The sequence below is a fragment of the Cherax quadricarinatus genome, chromosome 68 (genome assembly GCF_038502225.1).
Source record: "Cherax quadricarinatus isolate ZL_2023a chromosome 68, ASM3850222v1, whole genome shotgun sequence".
NCBI classification, from domain to species: domain Eukaryota; kingdom Metazoa; phylum Arthropoda; class Malacostraca; order Decapoda; family Parastacidae; genus Cherax; species Cherax quadricarinatus.
In genome coordinates, this window is record NC_091359.1 from 19,403,275 (window position 1) to 19,422,522 (window position 19,248).

General features: G+C 55.1%; 1 protein-coding gene across 1 annotated transcript in view; it reads left to right on the plus strand.

The window, feature by feature from the left end:
- The window catches only part of LOC128697697 (uncharacterized), a 265,769-nt gene that overhangs the window by 205,699 nt on the left and 40,822 nt on the right, over positions 1–19,248 (plus strand). The window lies entirely within an intron of this gene.

Here is a 19,248-nt window from a genome sequence, read left to right on the forward strand (position 1 = left end):
TCACCAGGACCCAGGCAGACTCAAGTCTGGGCACTAGCGACACCTAGCAAACCGTCACCAGGACCCAGGTAGAATCAGGGCTGGGCACTAGCGACACCTAGCAAACCGTCACCTGGACCCAGGTAGACTCAAGTCTGAGCACTAGCGACACCTAGCAAACCGTCACCAGGACCCAGGCAGACTCAAGGCTGGGCACTAGCGACACCTAGCATACAGTCACCAGGACCCAGGTAGACTCAAGGTTGGGCACTAGCGACACCTAGCAAACCGTCACCAGGACCCAGGTAGAATCAGGGCTGGGCACTAGCGACACCTAGCAAACCGTCACCAGGACCCAGGTAGAATCAGGGCTGGGCACTAGCGACACCTAGCAAACCGTCACCAGGACCCAGGTAGACTCAAGGCTGGGCACTAGCGACACCTAGCAAACCGTCACCAGGACCCAGGTAGACTCAAGGCTGGGCACTAGCGACACCTAGCAAACCGTCACCAGAACCCAGGTAGACTCAAGGCTGGGCACTAGCGACACCTAGCAAACCGTCACCAGGACCCAGGTAGACTCAAGGCTGGGCACTAGCGACACCTAGCAAACCGTCACCAGGACCCAGGTAGACTCAAGGCTGGGCACTAGCGACACCTAGCAAACCGTCACCAGGACCCAGGCAGACTCAAGGCTGGGCACTAGCGACACCTAGCAAACCGTCACCAGGACCCAGGTAGAATCAAGGCTGGGCACTAGCGACACCTAGCAAACCGTCACCAGGACCCAGGCAGACTCAAGGCTGGGCACTAGCGACACCTAGCATACTGTCACCAGGACCCAGGTAGACTCAAGGTTGGGCAATAGCGACACCTAGCAAACCGTCACCAGGACCCAGGTAGAATCAGGGCTGGGCACTAGCGACACCTAGCAAACCGTCACCAGGACCCAGGTAGAATCAGGGCTGGGCACTAGCGACACCTAGCAAACCGTCACCAGGACCCAGGTAGACTCAAGGCTGGGCACTAGCGACACCTAGCAAACCGTCACCAGGACCCAGGTAGACTCAAGGCTGGGCACTAGCGACACCTAGCAAACCGTCACCAGAACCCAGGTAGACTCAAGGCTGGGCACTAGCGACACCTAGCAAACCGTCACCAGGACCCAGGTAGACTCAAGGCTGGGCACTAGCGACACCTAGTAAACCGTCACCAGGACCCAGGTAGACTCAAGGCTGGGCACTAGCGACACCTAGCAAACCGTCACCAGGACCCAGGCAGACTCAAGGCTGGGCACTAGCGACACCTAGCAAACAGTCACCAGGACCCAGGTAGAATCAAGGCTGGGCACTAGCGACACCTAGCAAACCGTCACCAGGACCCAGGTAGACTCAAGGCTGGGCACTAGCGACACCTAGCAAACCGTCACCAGGACCCAGGTAGAATCAGGGCTGGGCACTAGCGACACCTATCAAACCGTCACCAGGACCCAGGCAGACTCAAGGCTGGGCACTAGCGACACCTAGCAAACCGTCACCAGGACCCAGGTAGACTCAAGGCTGGGCACTAGCGACACCTAGCAAACCGTCACCAGGACCCAGGCAGACTCAAGGCTGGGCACTAGCGACACCTAGCAAACCGTCACCAGGACCCAGGTAGAATCAAGGCTGGGCACTAGCGACACCTAGCAAACCGTCACCAGGACCCAGGTAGAATCAAGGCTGGGCACTAGCGACACCTAGCAAACCGTCACCAGGACCCAGGTAGAATCAAGGCTGGGCACTAGCGACACCTATCAAACCCTCACCAGGACCCAGGTAGACTCAAGGCTGGGCACTAGCGACACCTAGCAAACCGTCACCAGGACCCAGGTAGAATCAGGGCTGGGCACTAGCGACACCTAGCAAACCGTCACCTGGACCCAGGTAGACTCAAGTCTGGGCACTAGCGACACCTAGCAAACCGTCACCAGGACCCAGGCAGACTCAAGGCTGGGCACTAGCGACACCTAGCATACTGTCACCAGGACCCAGGTAGACTCAAGGCTGGGCACTAGCGACACCTAGCATACTGTCACCAGGACCCAGGTAGACTCAAGGCTGGGCACTAGCGACACCTAGCATACTGTCACCAGGACCCAGGTAGACTCAAGGCTGGGCACTAGCGACACCTAGCAAACCGTCACCAGGACCCAGGCAGACTCAAGTCTGGGCACTAGCGACACCTAGCATACTGTCACCAGGACCCAGGTAGACTCAAGGCTGGGCACTAGCGACACCTAGCATACTGTCACCAGGACCAAGGTAGACTCAAGGCTGGGCACTAGCGACACCTAGCAAACCGTCACCAGGACCCAGGTAGAATCAGGGCTGGGCACTAGCGACACCTAGCAAACCGTCACCTGGACCCAGGTAGACTCAAGTCTGGGCACTAGCGACACCTAGCAAACCGTCACCAGGACCCAGGCAGACTCAAGACTGGGCACTAGCGACACCTAGCATACTGTCACCAGGACCCAGGCAGACTCAAGTCTGGGCACTAGCGACACCTAGCAAACCGTCACCAGGACCCAGGTAGAATCAGGGCTGGGCACTAGCGACACCTAGCAAACCGTCACCTGGACCCAGGTACACTCAAGTCTGGGCACTAGCGACACCTAGCAAACCGTCACCAGGACCCAGGCAGACTCAAGGCTGGGCACTAGCGACACCTAGCATACTGTCACCAGGACCCAGGTAGACTCAAGGTTGGGCACTAGCGACACCTAGCAAACCGTCACCAGGACCCAGGTAGAATCAGGGCTGGGCACTAGCGACACCTAGCAAACCGTCACCAGGACCCAGGTAGAATCAGGGCTGGGCACTAGCGACACCTAGCAAACCGTCACCAGGACCCAGGTAGACTCAAGGCTGGGCACTAGCGACACCTAGCAAACCGTCACCAGGACCCAGGTAGACTCAAGGCTGGGCACTAGCGACACCTAGCAAACCGTCACCAGAACCCAGGTAGACTCAAGGCTGGGCACTAGCGACACCTAGCAAACCGTCACCAGGACCCAGGTAGACTCAAGGCTGGGCACTAGCGACACCTAGCAAACCGTCACCAGGACCCAGGTAGACTCAAGGCTGGGCACTAGCGACACCTAGCAAACCGTCACCAGGACCCAGGCAGACTCAAGGCTGGGCACTAGCGACACCTAGCAAACCGTCACCAGGACCCAGGTAGAATCAAGGCTGGGCACTAGCGACACCTAGCAAACCGTCACCAGGACCCAGGTAGACTCAAGGCTGGGCACTAGCGACACCTAGCAAACCGTCACCAGGACCCAGGTAGAATCAGGGCTGGGCACTAGCGACACCTAGCAAACCGTCACCAGGACCCAGGCAGACTCAAGGCTGGGCACTAGCGACACCTAGCAATCCGTCACCAGGACCCAGGTAGACTCAAGGCTGGGCACTAGCGACACCTAGCAAACCGTCACCAGGACCCAGGCAGACTCAAGGCTGGGCACTAGCGACACCTAGCAAACCGTCACCAGGACCCAGGTAGAATCAAGGCTGGGCACTAGCGACACCTAGCAAACCGTCACCAGGACCCAGGTAGAATCAAGGCTGGGCACTAGCGACACCTAGCAAACCGTCACCAGGACCCAGGTAGAATCAAGGCTGGGCACTAGCGACACCTATCAAACCCTCACCAGGACCCAGGTAGACTCAAGGCTGGGCACTAGCGACACCTAGCAAACCGTCACCAGGACCCAGGTAGACTCAAGGCTGGGCACTAGTGACACCTAGCAAACCGTCACCAGGACCCAGGTAGAATCAAGGCTGGGCACTAGCGACACCTAGCAAACCGTCACCAGGACCCAGGTAGACTCAAGGCTGGGCACTAGCGACATCTAGCAAACCGTCACCAGGACCCAGGTAGAATCAAGGCTGGGCACTCAGCGACACCTAGCAAACCGTCACCTGGATCCACGTAGAATCAAGGCTGGGCACTAGCGACACCTAGCAAACCGTCTCCAGGACCCAGGTAGACTCAACGCTGGGCACTAGAGATCGATGTTGCAAGTAGTTTAATTTAATATGAGACAGTCCATCTCTTACCTTAGCAGAACAATTGAAGAAATCCTGCTCCCAATTTATTACCATGGTAACCATAATGTACATTGTTGTCTAAGCTTACAACAGCAAAAATCAAGCATTCTGCTTTGCTTCCTGGTGGAAGTTTGGCAAGGAAGTGAAATGTACTAGGTCAGCTTTTCCTGTATGTGCTAGGGGCATTGCGGTGGCGTAGGAGGCTGTGAGGTCAGATTGCCTTTGACCCTTCTGGGACTAACACTGACGCCATGATAACCAACACAGAACACTGATCTGCATGTTAGTGTGTATAAAAGTGTCTCACAAAACACAATAACACTTACAAAGAAGAAAGATCAGCTTCTTTAGTGATAAGATTGTGAATAAACAAATCTTGATGAACAGTGTAACAACGAGTGTTGCGATCCAACAGAGTTCAGTGCGACATTCTTCAAAGAACACTATTCTTCAATCAAGACGACGGATATCCGGGTGCAACTACGAGTCAGCTACAAATACCCAGGTACGTTTAATGAACATAACAGCAGTAGGTCGGCTGCGCAGCGGATATGTTGTGTTCATTAGCATACCAATACCCGATGAAATACATACCATCGAGCCTACAACAGTAAGTGTTGTCAGCAATCAGTTTATGAGATATGCTGACATGATACCCCCTAGGGGTAATTTATACCCATAACAAATTTTTTACCCCAGAAAGTTGAGAAATGGATGCGACAGCTTCTCAAGACATCGCCTGCAGGGATGGCTGTGCAGGCGAAAACTGTCTATCAAGCTAAGTTCCCCCTATAGTCCACGATTTAATCTTTGACTTAGCTTGTAACACACATTTCTCAACAGCCGGGCACTAGCGATACCTAGCAAACCGACACCAGGACCCAGTACACTCAAGGGTGGGCACTAGCGACACCTAGCAAACCCTCACCAGGACACAGGTAGACTCAACGCTGGGAACTAGCGACACCTACCAAACCCTCACCAAGACCCAGTAGACTCAATGCTGGGCACTAGCGACACCTAGCAAACCGTCACCAGGACCAGGTAGAATCAAGGCTGGGCACTAGCGACACCTAGCAAACCGTCAGCAGGACCCAGGTAGAATCAAGGCTGGGCACTAGCGACACCTAGCAAACCGTCACCAGGACCCAGGTAGAATCAAGGCTGGGCACTAGCGACACCTAGCAAACCGTCACCAGGACCCAGGAAGAATCAAGGCTGGGTACTAGCGACACCTAGCAAACCATCACCAGGACCCAGGTAGAATCAAGGCTGGGCACTAGCGACACCTAGCAAACCGTCACCAGGACCTAGGTAGAATCAAGGCTGGGCACTAGCGACACCTAGCAAACCGTCACCAGGACCCAGGTAGAATCAAGGCTGGGCACTAGCGACACCTAGCAAACCGCCACAATGACCCAGGTAGAATCAAGGCTGGGCACTAGCGACACCTAGCAAACCGTCACCATGACCCAGGTAGAATCAAGGCTGGGCACTAGCGACACCTAGCAAACCGTCACCAGGACCCTGGTAGAATCAAGGCTGGGCACTAGCGACACCTAGCAAACCGTCACCAGGACCCAGGTAGAATCAAGGCTGGGCACTAGCGACACCTAGCAAACCGTCACCAGGACCCAGGTAGAATCAAGGCTGGGCACTAGCGACACATAGCAAACCGTCACCAGAACCCAGGTAGGATCAAGGCTGGGCACTAGCTACACCTAGCAAACCGTCAACAGGACCCAGGTAGACTCAAGGCTGGGCACTAGCGACACCTAGCAAACAGTCACCATGACCCAGGTAGAATCAAGGCTGGGCACTAGCGACACCTAGCAAACCGCCACCATGACCCAGGTAGAATCAAGGCTGGGCACTAGCGACACCTAGCAAACCGTCACCATGACCCAGGTAGAATCAAGGCTGGGCACTAGCGACACCTAGCAAACCGTCACCAGGACCCTGGTAGAATCAAGGCTGGGCACTAGCGACACCTAGCAAACCGTCACCAGGACCCAGGTAGAATCAAGGCTGGGCACTAGCGACACCTAGCAAACCGTCACCAGGACCCAGGTAGAATCAAGGCTGGGCACTAGCGACACCTAGCAAACCGCCACCAGAACCCAGGTAGACTCAAGGCTGGGCACTAGCGACACCAAGCAAACCGTCACCAGGACCCAGGTAGAATCAAGGCTGGGCACTAGCGACACCTAGCAAACCGTCACCAGGAAACAGGTAAAATCAAGGCTGGGCACTAGCGAAACCTAGCAAATCGTCACCAGGACCCAGGTAGAATCAAGGCTGGGCACTAGTGACACCTAGCAAACCGTCACCAGGACCCAGGTAGAATCAAGGCTGGGCACTAGCGACAACTAGCAAACAGTCACCAGGACCCAGGTAGAATCAAGGCTGGGCACTAGCTACACCTAGCAAACCGTCACCAGGAACCAGGTAGACTCAAGACTGGGCACTAGCGACACCTAGCAAACCGTCACCAGGACCCAGGCAGACTCTAGGCTGGGCACTAGCGACACCTAGCAAACCGTCACCAGGACCCAGGTAGACTCAAGGCTGGGCACTAGCGACACCTAGCAAACCGTCACCAGGACCCAGGTAGAATCAAGGCTGGGCACTAGCGACACCTAGCAAACCGTCACCAGGACCCAGGTAGAATCAAGGCTGGGCACTAGTGACACCTAGCAAACCGTCAACAGGACCCAGGTAGAATCAAGGCTGGGCGCTAGTGACACCTAGCAAACCGTCACCAGGACCCAGGCAGACTCAAGGCTGGGCACTAGCGACACCTAGCAAACCGTCACCAGGACCCAGGTAGACTCAAGGCTGGGCACTAGCGACACCTAGCAAACCGTCACCAGGACCCAGGTAGAATCAAGGCTGGGCACTAGCGACACCTAGCAAACCGTCACCAGGACCCAGGTAGAATCAAGGCTGGGCACTAGTGACACCTAGCAAACCGTCACCAGGACCCAGGTAGAATCAAGGCTGGGCACTAGTGACACCTAGCAAACCGTCACCAGGACCCAGGTAGAATCAAGGCTGGGCACTAGTGACACCTAGCAAACCGTCACCAGGACCCAGGTAGACTCAAGGCTGGGCACTAGCGACACCTAGCAAACCGTCACCAGGACCCAGGTAGACTCAAGGCTGAGCACTAGCGACACCTAGCAAACCGTCACCAGGACCCAGGCAGACTCAAGTCTGGGCACTAGCGACACCTAGCAAACCGTCCCCAGGACCCAGGCAGACTCAAGGCTGGGCACTAGCGACACCTAGCATACTGTCACCAGGACCCAGGCAGACTCAAGTCTGGGCACTAGCGACACCTAGCAAACCGTCACCAGGACCCAGGTAGACTCAAGGCTGGGCACTAGAGACACCTAGCATACTGTCACCAGGACCCAGGTAGACTCAAGGCTGGGCACTAGCGACACCTAGCATACTGTCACCAGGACCCAGGTAGACTCAAGGCTGGGCACTAGCGACACCTAGCAAACCGTCACCAGGACCCAGGCAGACTCAAGTCTGGGCACTAGCGACACCTAGCATACTGTCACCAGGACCCAGGTAGACTCAAGGCTGGGCACTAGCGACACCTAGCATACTGTCACCAGGACCCAGGTAGACTCAAGGCTGGGCACTAGCGACACCTAGCAAACCGTCACCAGGACCCAGGTAGAATCAGGGCTGGGCACTAGCGACACCTAGCAAACCGTCACCTGGACCCAGGTCGACTCAAGTCTGGGCACTAGCGACACCTAGCAAACCGCCACCAGGACCCAGGCAGACTCAAGGCTGGGCACTAGCGACACCTAGCATACTGTCACCAGGACCCAGGCAGACTCAAGTCTGGGCACTAGCGACACCTAGCAAACCGTCACCAGGACCCAGGTAGAATCAGGGCTGGGCACTAGCGACACCTAGCAAACCGTCACCTGGACCCAGGTAGACTCAAGTCTGAGCACTAGCGACACCTAGCAAACCGTCACCAGGACCCAGGCAGACTCAAGGCTGGGCACTAGCGACACCTAGCATACTGTCACCAGGACCCAGGTAGACTCAAGGTTGGGCACTAGCGACACCTAGCAAACCGTCACCAGGACCCAGGTAGAATCAGGGCTGGGCACTAGCGACACCTAGCAAACCGTCACCAGGACCCAGGTAGAATCAGGGCTGGGCACTAGCGACACCTAGCAAACCGTCACCAGGACCCAGGTAGACTCAAGGCTGGGCACTAGCGACACCTAGCAAACCGTCACCAGGACCCAGGTAGACTCAAGGCTGGGCACTAGCGACACCTAGCAAACCGTCACCAGAACCCAGGTAGACTCAAGGCTGGGCACTAGCGACACCTAGCAAACCGTCACCAGGACCCAGGTAGACTCAAGGCTGGGCACTAGCGACACCTAGCAAACCGTCACCAGGACCCAGGTAGATTCAAGGCTGGGCACTAGCGACACCTAGCAAACCGTCACCAGGACCCAGGCAGACTCAAGGCTGGGCACTAGCGACACCTAGCAAACCGTCACCAGGACCCAGGTAGAATCAAGGCTGGGCACTAGCGACACCTAGCAAACCGTCACCAGGACCCAGGTAGACTCAAGGCTGGGCACTAGCGACACCTAGCAAACCGTCACCAGGACCCAGGTAGAATCAGGGCTGGGCACTAGCGACACCTAGCAAACCGTCACCAGGACCCAGGCAGACTCAAGGCTGGGCACTAGCGACACCTAGCAAACCGTCACCAGGACCCAGGTAGACTCAAGGCTGGGCACTAGCGACACCTAGCAAACCGTCACCAGGACCCAGGTAGATTCAAGGCTGGGCACTAGCGACACCTAGCAAACCGTCACCAGGACCCAGGCAGACTCAAGGCTGGGCACTAGCGACACCTAGCAAACCGTCACCAGGACCCAGGTTGAATCAAGGCTGGGCACTAGCGACACCTAGCAAACCGTCACCAGGACCCAGGTAGAATCAAGGCTGGGCACTAGCGACACTTAGCAAACCGTCACCAGGACCCAGGTAGAATCAAGGCTGGGCACTAGCGACACCTATCAAACCCTCACCAGGACCCAGGTAGACTCAAGGCTGGGCACTAGCGACACCTAGCAAACCGTCACCAGGACCCAGGTAGAATCAGGGCTGGGCACTAGCGACACCTAGCAAACCGTCACCTGGACCCAGGTAGACTCAAGTCTGGGCACTAGCGACACCTAGCAAACCGTCACCAGGACCCAGGCAGACTCAAGGCTGGGCACTAGCGACACCTAGCATACTGTCACCAGGACCCAGGTACACTCAAGGCTGGGCACTAGCGACACCTAGCATACTGTCACCAGGACCCAGGTAGACTCAAGGCTGGGCACTAGCGACACCTAGCATACTGTTACCAGGACCCAGGTAGACTCAAGGCTGGGCACTAGCGACACCTAGCAAACCGTCACCAGGACCCAGGCAGACTCAAGTCTGGGCACTAGCGACACCTAGCATACTGTCACCAGGACCCAGGTAGACTCAAGGCTGGGCACTAGCGACACCTAGCATACTGTCACCAGGACCCAGGTAGACTCAAGGCTGGGCACTAGCGACACCTAGCAAACCGTCACCAGGACCCAGGTAGAATCAGGGCTGGGCACTAGCGACACCTAGCAAACCGTCACCTGGACCCAGGTAGACTCAAGTCTGGGCACTAGCGACACCTAGCAAACCGTCACCAGGACCCAGGCAGACTCAAGACTGGGCACTAGCGACACCTAGCATACTGTCACCAGGACCCAGGCAGACTCAAGTCTGGGCACTAGCGACACCTAGCAAACCGTCACCAGGACCCAGGTAGAATCAGGGCTGGGCACTAGCGACACCTAGCAAACCGTCACCTGGACCCAGGTACACTCATGTCTGGGCACTAGCGACACCTAGCAAACCGTCACCAGGACCCAGGCAGACTCAAGGCTGGGCACTAGCGACACCTAGCAAACCGTCACCAGGACCCAGGTAGAATCAAGGCTGGGCACTAGCGACACCTAGCAAACCGTCACCAGGACCCAGGTAGAATCAAGGCTGGGCACTAGCGAGACCTAGCAAACCGTCACCAGGACCCAGGTAGAATCAAGGCTGGGCACTAGCGACACCTATCAAACCCTCACCAGGACCCAGGTAGACTCAAGGCTGGGCACTAGCGACACCTAGCAAACCGTCACCAGGACCCAGGTAGACTCAAGGCTGGGCACTAGTGACACCTAGCAAACCGTCACCAGGACCCAGGTAGAATCAAGGCTGGGCACTAGCGACACCTAGCAAACCGTCACCAGGACCCAGGTAGACTCAAGGCTGGGCACTAGCGACATCTAGCAAACCGTCACCAGGACCCAGGTAGAATCAAGGCTGGGCACTAGCGACACCTAGCAAACCGTCACCAGGACCCAGGTAGAATCAAGGCTGGGCACTAGCGACACCTAGCAAACCGTCACCAGGACCCAGGTAGACTCAACGATGGGCACTAGAGACCGATGTTGCAAGTAGTTTAATTTAATATGAGACAGTCCATCTCTTACCTTAGCAGAACAATTGAAGAAATCCTGCTCCCACTTTATTACCATGGTAACCATAATGTTCATTGTTGTCTAAGCTTACAACAGCAAAAATCAAGCATTCTGCTTTGCTTCCTGGTGGAAGTTTGGCAAGGAAGTGAAATGTACTAGGTCAGCTTTTCCTGTATGTGCTAGGGGCATTGCGGTGGCGTAGGAGGCTGTGAGGTAAGATTGCCTTTGACCCTGCTGGGACTAACACTGACGCCATGATAACCAACACTGAACACTGATCTGCATGTTAGTGTGTATAAAAGTGTCTCACAAAACACAATAACACTTACAAAGAAGAGAGATCAGCTTCTTTAGTGATAAGATTGTGAATAACCAAATCTTAACCCACCCCCCCGCCCGGGATTGACCCCGGGGGTTCAATCCCGGCCGGGGGTATGGTTTATTTGCAATCGTGTCATTACGATTTCTTAAGTCAAACAAATCTTGATGAACAGTGTAACAACGAGTGTTGCGATCCAACAGAGTTCAGTGCGACATTCTTCAAAGAACACTATTCTTCAATCAAGACGACGGATATCCGGGTGCAACTACGAGTCAGCTACAAATACCCAGGTACGTTTAATGAACATAACAGCAGTAGGTCGGCTGCGCAGCGGATATGTTGTGTTCATTAGCATACCAATACCCGATGAAATACATACCATCGAGCCTACAACAGTAAGTGTTGTCAGCAATCAGTTTATGAGATATGCTGACATGATACCCCCTAGGGGTAATTTATACCCATAACAAATTTTTTACCCCAGAAAGTTGAGAAATGGATACGACAGCTTCTCAAGACATCGCCTGCAGGGATGGCTGTGCAGGCGAAAACTGTCTATCAAGCTAAGTTCCCCCTATAGTCCACGATTTAATCTTTGACTTAGCTTGTAACACACATTTCTCAACAGCCGGGCACTAGCGATACCTAGCAAACCGACACCAGGACCCAGTACACTCAAGGGTGGGCACTAGCGACACCTAGCAAACCCTCACCAGGACACAGGTAGACTCAACGCTGGGAACTAGCGACACCTACCAAACCCTCACCAAGACCCAGTAGACTCAATGCTGGGCACTAGCGACACCTAGCAAACCGTCACCAGGACCAGGTAGAATCAAGGCTGGGCACTAGCGACACCTAGCAAACCGTCAGCAGGACCCAGGTAGAATCAAGGCTGGGCACTAGCGACACCTAGCAAACCGTCACCAGGACCCAGGTAGAATCAAGGCTGGGCACTAGCGACACCTAGCAAACCGTCACCAGGACCCAGGAAGAATCAAGGCTGGGTACTAGCGACACCTAGCAAACCATCACCAGGACCCAGGTAGAATCAAGGCTGGGCACTAGCGACACCTAGCAAACCGTCACCAGGACCTAGGTAGAATCAAGGCTGGGCACTAGTGACACCTAGCAAACCGTCACCAGGACCCAGGTAGAATCAAGGCTGGGCACTAGCGACACCTAGCAAACCGCCACAATGACCCAGGTAGAATCAAGGCTGGGCACTAGCGACACCTAGCAAACCGTCACCATGACCCAGGTAGAATCAAGGCTGGGCACTAGCGACACCTAGCAAACCGTCACCAGGACCCTGGTAGAATCAAGGCTGGGCACTAGCGACACCTAGCAAACCGTCACCAGGACCCAGGTAGAATCAAGGCTGGGCACTAGCGACACCTAGCAAACCGTCACCAGGACCCAGGTAGAATCAAGGCTGGGCAATAGCGACACATAGCAAACCGTCACCAGAACCCAGGTAGGATCAAGGCTGGGCACTAGCTACACCTAGCAAACCGTCAACAGGACCCAGGTAGACTCAAGGCTGGGCACTAGCGACACCTAGCAAACCGTCACCATGACCCAGGTAGAATCAAGGCTGGGCACTAGCGACACCTAGCAAACCGCCACCATGACCCAGGTAGAATCAAGGCTGGGCACTAGCGACACCTAGCAAACCGTCACCATGACCCAGGTAGAATCAAGGCTGGGCACTAGCGACACCTAGCAAACCGTCACCAGGACCCTGGTAGAATCAAGGCTGGGCACTAGCGACACCTAGCAAACCGTCACCAGGACCCAGGTAGAATCAAGGCTGGGCACTAGCGACACCTAGCAAACCGTCACCAGGACCCAGGTAGAATCAAGGCTGGGCACTAGCGACACCTAGCAAACCGCCACCAGAACCCAGGTAGACTCAAGGCTGGGCACTAGCGACACCAAGCAAACCGTCACCAGGACCCAGGTAGAATCAAGGCTGGGCACTAGCGACACCTAGCAAACCGTCACCAGGAAACAGGTAAAATCAAGGCTGGGCACTAGCGAAACCTAGCAAATCGTCACCAGGACCCAGGTAGAATCAAGGCTGGGCACTAGTGACACCTAGCAAACCGTCACCAGGACCCAGGTAGAATCAAGGCTGGGCACTAGCGACAACTAGCAAACAGTCACCAGGACCCAGGTAGAATCAAGGCTGGGCACTAGCTACACCTAGCAAACCGTCACCAGGACCCAGGTAGACTAAAGACTGGGCACTAGCGACACCTAGCAAACCGTCACCAGGACCCAGGCAGACTCAAGGCTGGGCACTAGCGACACCTAGCAAACCGTCACCAGGACCCAGGTAGACTCAAGGCTGGGCACTAGCGACACCTAGCAAACCGTCACCAGGACCCAGGTAGAATCAAGGCTGGGCACTAGCGACACCTAGCAAACCGTCACCAGGACCCAGGTAGAATCAAGGTTGGGCACTAGTGACACCTAGCAAACCGTCAACAGGACCCAGGTAGAATCAAGGCTGGGCACTAGTGACACCTAGCAAACCGTCACCAGGACCCAGGCAGACTCAAGGCTGGGCACTAGCGACACCTAGCAAACCGTCACCAGGACCCAGGTAGACTCAAGGCTGGGCACTAGCGACACCTAGCAAACCGTCACCAGGACCCAGGTAGAATCAAGGCTGGGCACTAGCGACACCTAGCAAACCGTCACCAGGACCCAGGTAGAATCAAGGCTGGGCACTAGTGACACCTAGCAAACCGTCACCAGGACCCAGGTAGAATCAAGGCTGGGCACTAGTGACACCTAGCAAACCGTCACCAGGACCCAGGTAGAATCAAGGCTGGGCACTAGTGACACCTAGCAAACCGTCACCAAGACCCAGGTAGACTCAAGGCTGGGCACTAGCGACACCTAGCAAACCGTCACCAGGACCCAGGTAGACTCAAGGCTGAGCACTAGCGACACCTAGCAAACCGTCACCAGGACCCAGGTAGACTCAAGGCTGGGCACTAGCGACACCTAGCAAACCGTCACAAGGACCCAGGTAGACTCAAGGCTGAGCACTAGCGACACCTAGCAAACCGTCATCAGGACCCAGGTAGACTCAAGGCTGAGCACTAGCGACACCTAGCAAACCGTCACCAGGACCCAGGTAGAATCAAGGCTGAGCACTAGCGACACCTAGCAAACCGTCACCCGGACCCAGGTAGAATCAAGGCTGGGCACTAGCAACACCTAGTAAACCGTCACCAGAACCCAGGTAGAATCAAGGGTGGGCACTAGCGACACCTAGCAAACCGTCACCAGGGCCCAGGAAGACTCAAGGCTGGGCACTAGCGACACCTAGCAAACCGTCACCAGGACCCAGGTAGAATCAAGGCTGAGCACTAGCGACACCTAGCAAACCGTCACCAGGACCCAGGTAGAATCAAGGCTGAGCACTAGCGACACCTAGCAAACCGTCACCCGGACCCAGGTAGAATCAAGGCTGGGCACTAGCAACACCTAGTAAACCGTCACCAGAACCCAGGTAGAATCAAGGGTGGGCACTAGCGACACCTAGCAAACCGTCACCAGGGCCCAGGAAGACTCAAGGCTGGGCACTAGCGACACCTAGCAAACCGTCACCAGGACCCAGGTAGAATCAAGGCTGGGCACTAGCGACACCTAGCAAATCGTCACCAGGACCCAGGTAGAATCAAGGCTGGGCACTAGCGACACCTAGCAAACCGTCACCATGACCCAGGTAGAATCAAGGCTGGGCACTAGCGACACCTAGCAAACCGTCACCAGGACCCAGGTAGAATCAAGGCTGGCCACAAGCGACACCTAGCAAACCGTCACCAGAACCCAGGTAGAATCAAGGGTGGGCACTAGCGACACCTAGCAAATCGTCACCAGGACCCAGGTAGACTCAAGGCTGGGCACTAGCGACACCTAGCAAACCGTCACCCGGACCCAGGTAGAATCAAGGCTGGGCACTAGCGACACCTAGTAAACCGTCACCAGAACCCAGGTAGAATCAAGGCTGGGCACTAGCGACACCTAGCAAACCGTCACCAGGACCCATGTAGAATCAAGGCTGGGCACTAGCGACACCTAGCAAACCTTCACCAGGACCCAGGTAGAATCAAGACTGGGCACTAGCGACACCTAGCAAACCGTCACCAGGACCCAGGTAGAATCAAGGCTGGTCACTAGCGACACCTAGCAAACCGTCACCTGGACCCAGGTAGAATCAAGGCTGGGCACTAGCTACACCTACCAACCGTCACCAGGTCCCAGGTAGAATCAAGTTTGGGCACTAGCGACACCTAGCAAACCGTCACCAGGACCCAGATACAATCAAGGCTGGGCACTAGCGACACCTAGCAAACCGTCACCAGGACCCAGGTAGAAACAAGGCTGGGCACTAGCGACACCTAGCAAACCGTCACCAGGACCCAGGTAGAATCAAGGCTGGGCACTAGCGACACCTAGCAAACCGTCACCAGGACCCAGGAAGAATCAAAGCTGGGCACTAGCGACACTTAGCAAACCGTCACCAGGACCCAGGTAGAATCAAGGCTGCGCACTAGCGACACCTAGTAAACCGTCACCAGGACCCAGGTAGAATCAAGGGTGGGCAGTAACGACACCTAGCAAACCGTCACCAGGACCCAGGTAGAATCAAGGCTGGGCACTAGCTACACCTAGTAAACCGCCACCAGGACCCAGGTAGACTCAAGGCTGGGCACTAGCGACACCTAGCAAACCGTCACCAGGGCCCAGGAAGACTCAAGGCTGGGCACTAGCGACACATAGCAAACCGTCAAAGGGACCCAGGTAGAATCAAGGCTGGGCACTAGCGACACCTAGCAAACCGTTACCAGGACCCAGGTAGAATCAAGGCTGGGCACTAGCGACACCTAGCAAACCGTCACCAGGACCCAGGCAGACTCAAGGCTGGGCACTAGCGACACCTAGCAAACCGTCACCAGGACCCAGGTAGAATCAAGGCTTGGCACTAGCGACACCTAGCAAACCGTCACCAGGACCAAGGTAGAATCAAGGCTGGGCACTAGTGACACCTAGCAAACCGTCACCAGGACCCAGGTAGACTCAAGGCTGGGCACTAGTGACACCTAGCAAATCGTCACCAGGACCCAGGTAAAATCAAGACTGGGCACTAGCGACACCTAGCAAACCGTCACCATGACCCAGGTAGAATCAAGGCTGGGCACTAGCGACACCTAGCAAACCGTCACCAGGACCCAGGTAGAATCAAGGCTGGGCACTAGCGACACCTAGCAAACCGTCACCAGGACCCAGGTAGACTCTAGGCTGGGCACTAGTGACACCTAGAAAACCGTCACCAGGATCCAGGTAGACTCAAGGCTGGACACTAGTGACAAATAGCAAATCGTCACCAGGACCCAGGTAGACTCAAAGCTGAGCACTAGCGACACCTAGCAAACCGTCACCCGAACCCAGGTAGAATCAAGGCTGGGCACTAGCGACACCTAGCAAACCGTCACCAGGACCCAGGGAGAATCAAGGTTGGGCACTAGCTACACCTAGCAAACCATCACCAGGACCCAGGTAGAATCAAGGCTGGGCACTAGCGACACCTAGTAAACCGTCACCAGGACCCAGGTAGAATCAAGGTTGGGCACTAGCGACACCTAGCAAACCGTCACCAGGACCCAGATTGAATCAAGGCTGGGCACTAGCGACACCTAGCAAACCGTCACCAGGACCCATGTAGAATCAAGGCTGGGCACTAACGACACCTAGCAAACCGTCACCAGGACCCAGATAGAATCAAGGCTGGGCACTAGCTACACCTGGCAAACCGTCACCAGGACCGAGGTAGACTCAAGGCTGGGCACTAGCGACACCTAGCAAAGCGTCACCAGGACCCAGGTAGAATCAAGGCTGGGCACTAGCAACACCTAGCAAACCGTCACCAGGACCCAGGCAGACTCAAGGCTGGGCACTAGCGACACCTAGCATACTGTCACCAGGACCCAGGCAGACTCAAGGCTGGGCACTAGCGACACCTAGCATACTGTCACCATGCACTCTGCCCCAGGGCCAGACTCATGGAACTCTGTGTTCATCAAGAACTGCAAGAAGCCCCTTTCACGAGCCTTTTCCATCCTATGGAGAGAGAGCATGGACACGGGGGTCGTCCCACAGTTGCTAAAAACAACAGACATAGCCCCACTCCACAAAGGGGGCAGTAAAGCAACAGCAAAGAACTACAGACCAATAGCACTAACATCCCATATCATAAAATCTTTGAAAGGGTCCTAAGAAGCAAGATCACCACCCATCTAGAAACCCATCAGTTACACAACCCAGGGCAACATGGGTTTAGAACAGTCGCTCCTGTCTGTCTCAAGTATTGGATCACTACGACAAGGTCCTAAATGCACTAGAAGATAAAAAGAATGCAGATGTAATATATACAGACTTTGCAAAAGCCTTCGACAAGTGTGACCATGGCGTAATAGCGCGCAAAATGCGTGCTAAAGGAATAACAGGGAAAGTCGGTCGATGGATCTATAATTTCCTCACTAACAGAACACAGAGAGTAGTCGTCAACAGAGTAAAGTCCGAGGCAGCTACGGTGAAAGGCTCTGTTCCACAAGGCACAGTACTCGCTCCCATCTTGTTCCTCATCCTCATATCCGACATAGACAAGGATGTCAGCCACAGCACCGTGTCTTCCTTTGCAGATGACACCTGAATCTGCATGACAGTGTCTTCCATTGCAGACACTGCAAGGCTCCAGGCGGACATCAACCAAATCTTTCAGTGGGCTGCAGAAAACAATATGAAGTTCAACGATGAGAAATTTCAATTACTCAGATATGGTAAACACGAGGAAATTAAATCTTCATCAGAGTACAAAACAAATTCTGGCCACAAAATAGAGCGAAACACCAACGTCAAAGACCTGGGAGTGATCATGTCGGAGGATCTCACCTTCCAAGACCATAACATTGTATCAAGCACATCTGCTAGAAAAATGACAGGATGGATAATGAGAACCTTCAAAACTAGGGAGGCCAAGCCCATGATGACACTCTTCAGGTCACTTGTTCTATCTAGGCTGGAATATTGCTGCACACTAACAGCACCTTTCAAGGCAGGTGAAATTGCTGACCTAGAAAATGTACAGAGAACCTTCACGGTGCGCATAACGGAGATAAAACACCTCAATTACTGGGAGCGCTTGAGGTTCCTAAACCTGTATTCCCTGGAACGCAGGAGGGAGAGATACATGATTATATACATCTGGAAAATCCTAGAGGGACTAGTACCGAACTTGCACACGAAAATCACTCACTACGAAAGCAAAAGACTTGGCAGACGATGCAACATCCCCCCAATGAAAAGCAGGGGTGTCATAGCACGTTAAAAGACCATACAATAAGTGTCAGGGGCCCGAGACTGTTCAACTGCCTCCCAGCATACATAAGGAGGATTACCAACAGACCCATGGCAGTCTTCAAGCTGGCACTGGACAAGCACCTAAAGTCGGTTCCTGACCAGCCGGGCTGTGGCTCGTACGTTGGTTTGCGTGCAGCCAGCAGCAACAGCCTGGTTGATCAGGCTCTGATCCACCATGAGGCCTGGTCACAGACCGGGCCGCGGGGGCGTTGACCCCCGGAACTCTCTCCAGGTAAACTCCAGGTAAACTCCAGGACCCAGGCAGACTCAAGGCTGGGCACTAGCGACACCTAGCATACTGTCACCAGGACCCAGGCAGACTCAAGGCTGGGCACTAGCGACACCTAGCATACTGTCACCAGGACCCAGGCAGACTCAAGGCTGGGCACTAGCGACACCTGGCATACTGTCACCAGGACCCAGGCAGACTCAAGGCTGGGCACTAGCGACACCTAGCATACTGTCACCAGGACCCAGGCAGACTCAAGGCTGGGCACTAGCGACACCTAGCATACTGTCACCAGGACCCAGGCAGACTCAAGGCTGGGCACTAGCGACACCTAGCATACTGTCACCAGGACCCAGGTAGACTCAAGGCTGGGCACTAGCGACACCTAGCATACTGTCACCAGGACCCAGGTAGACTCAAGGCTGGGCACTAGCGACACCTAGCATACTGTCACCAGGACCCAGGCAGACTCAAGGCTGGGCACTAGCGACACCTAGCATACTGTCACCAGGACCCAGGCAGACTCAAGGCTGGGCACTAGCGACACCTAGCATACTGTCACCAGGACCCAGGCAGACTCAAGGCTGGGCACTAGCGACACCTAGCATACTGTCACCAGGA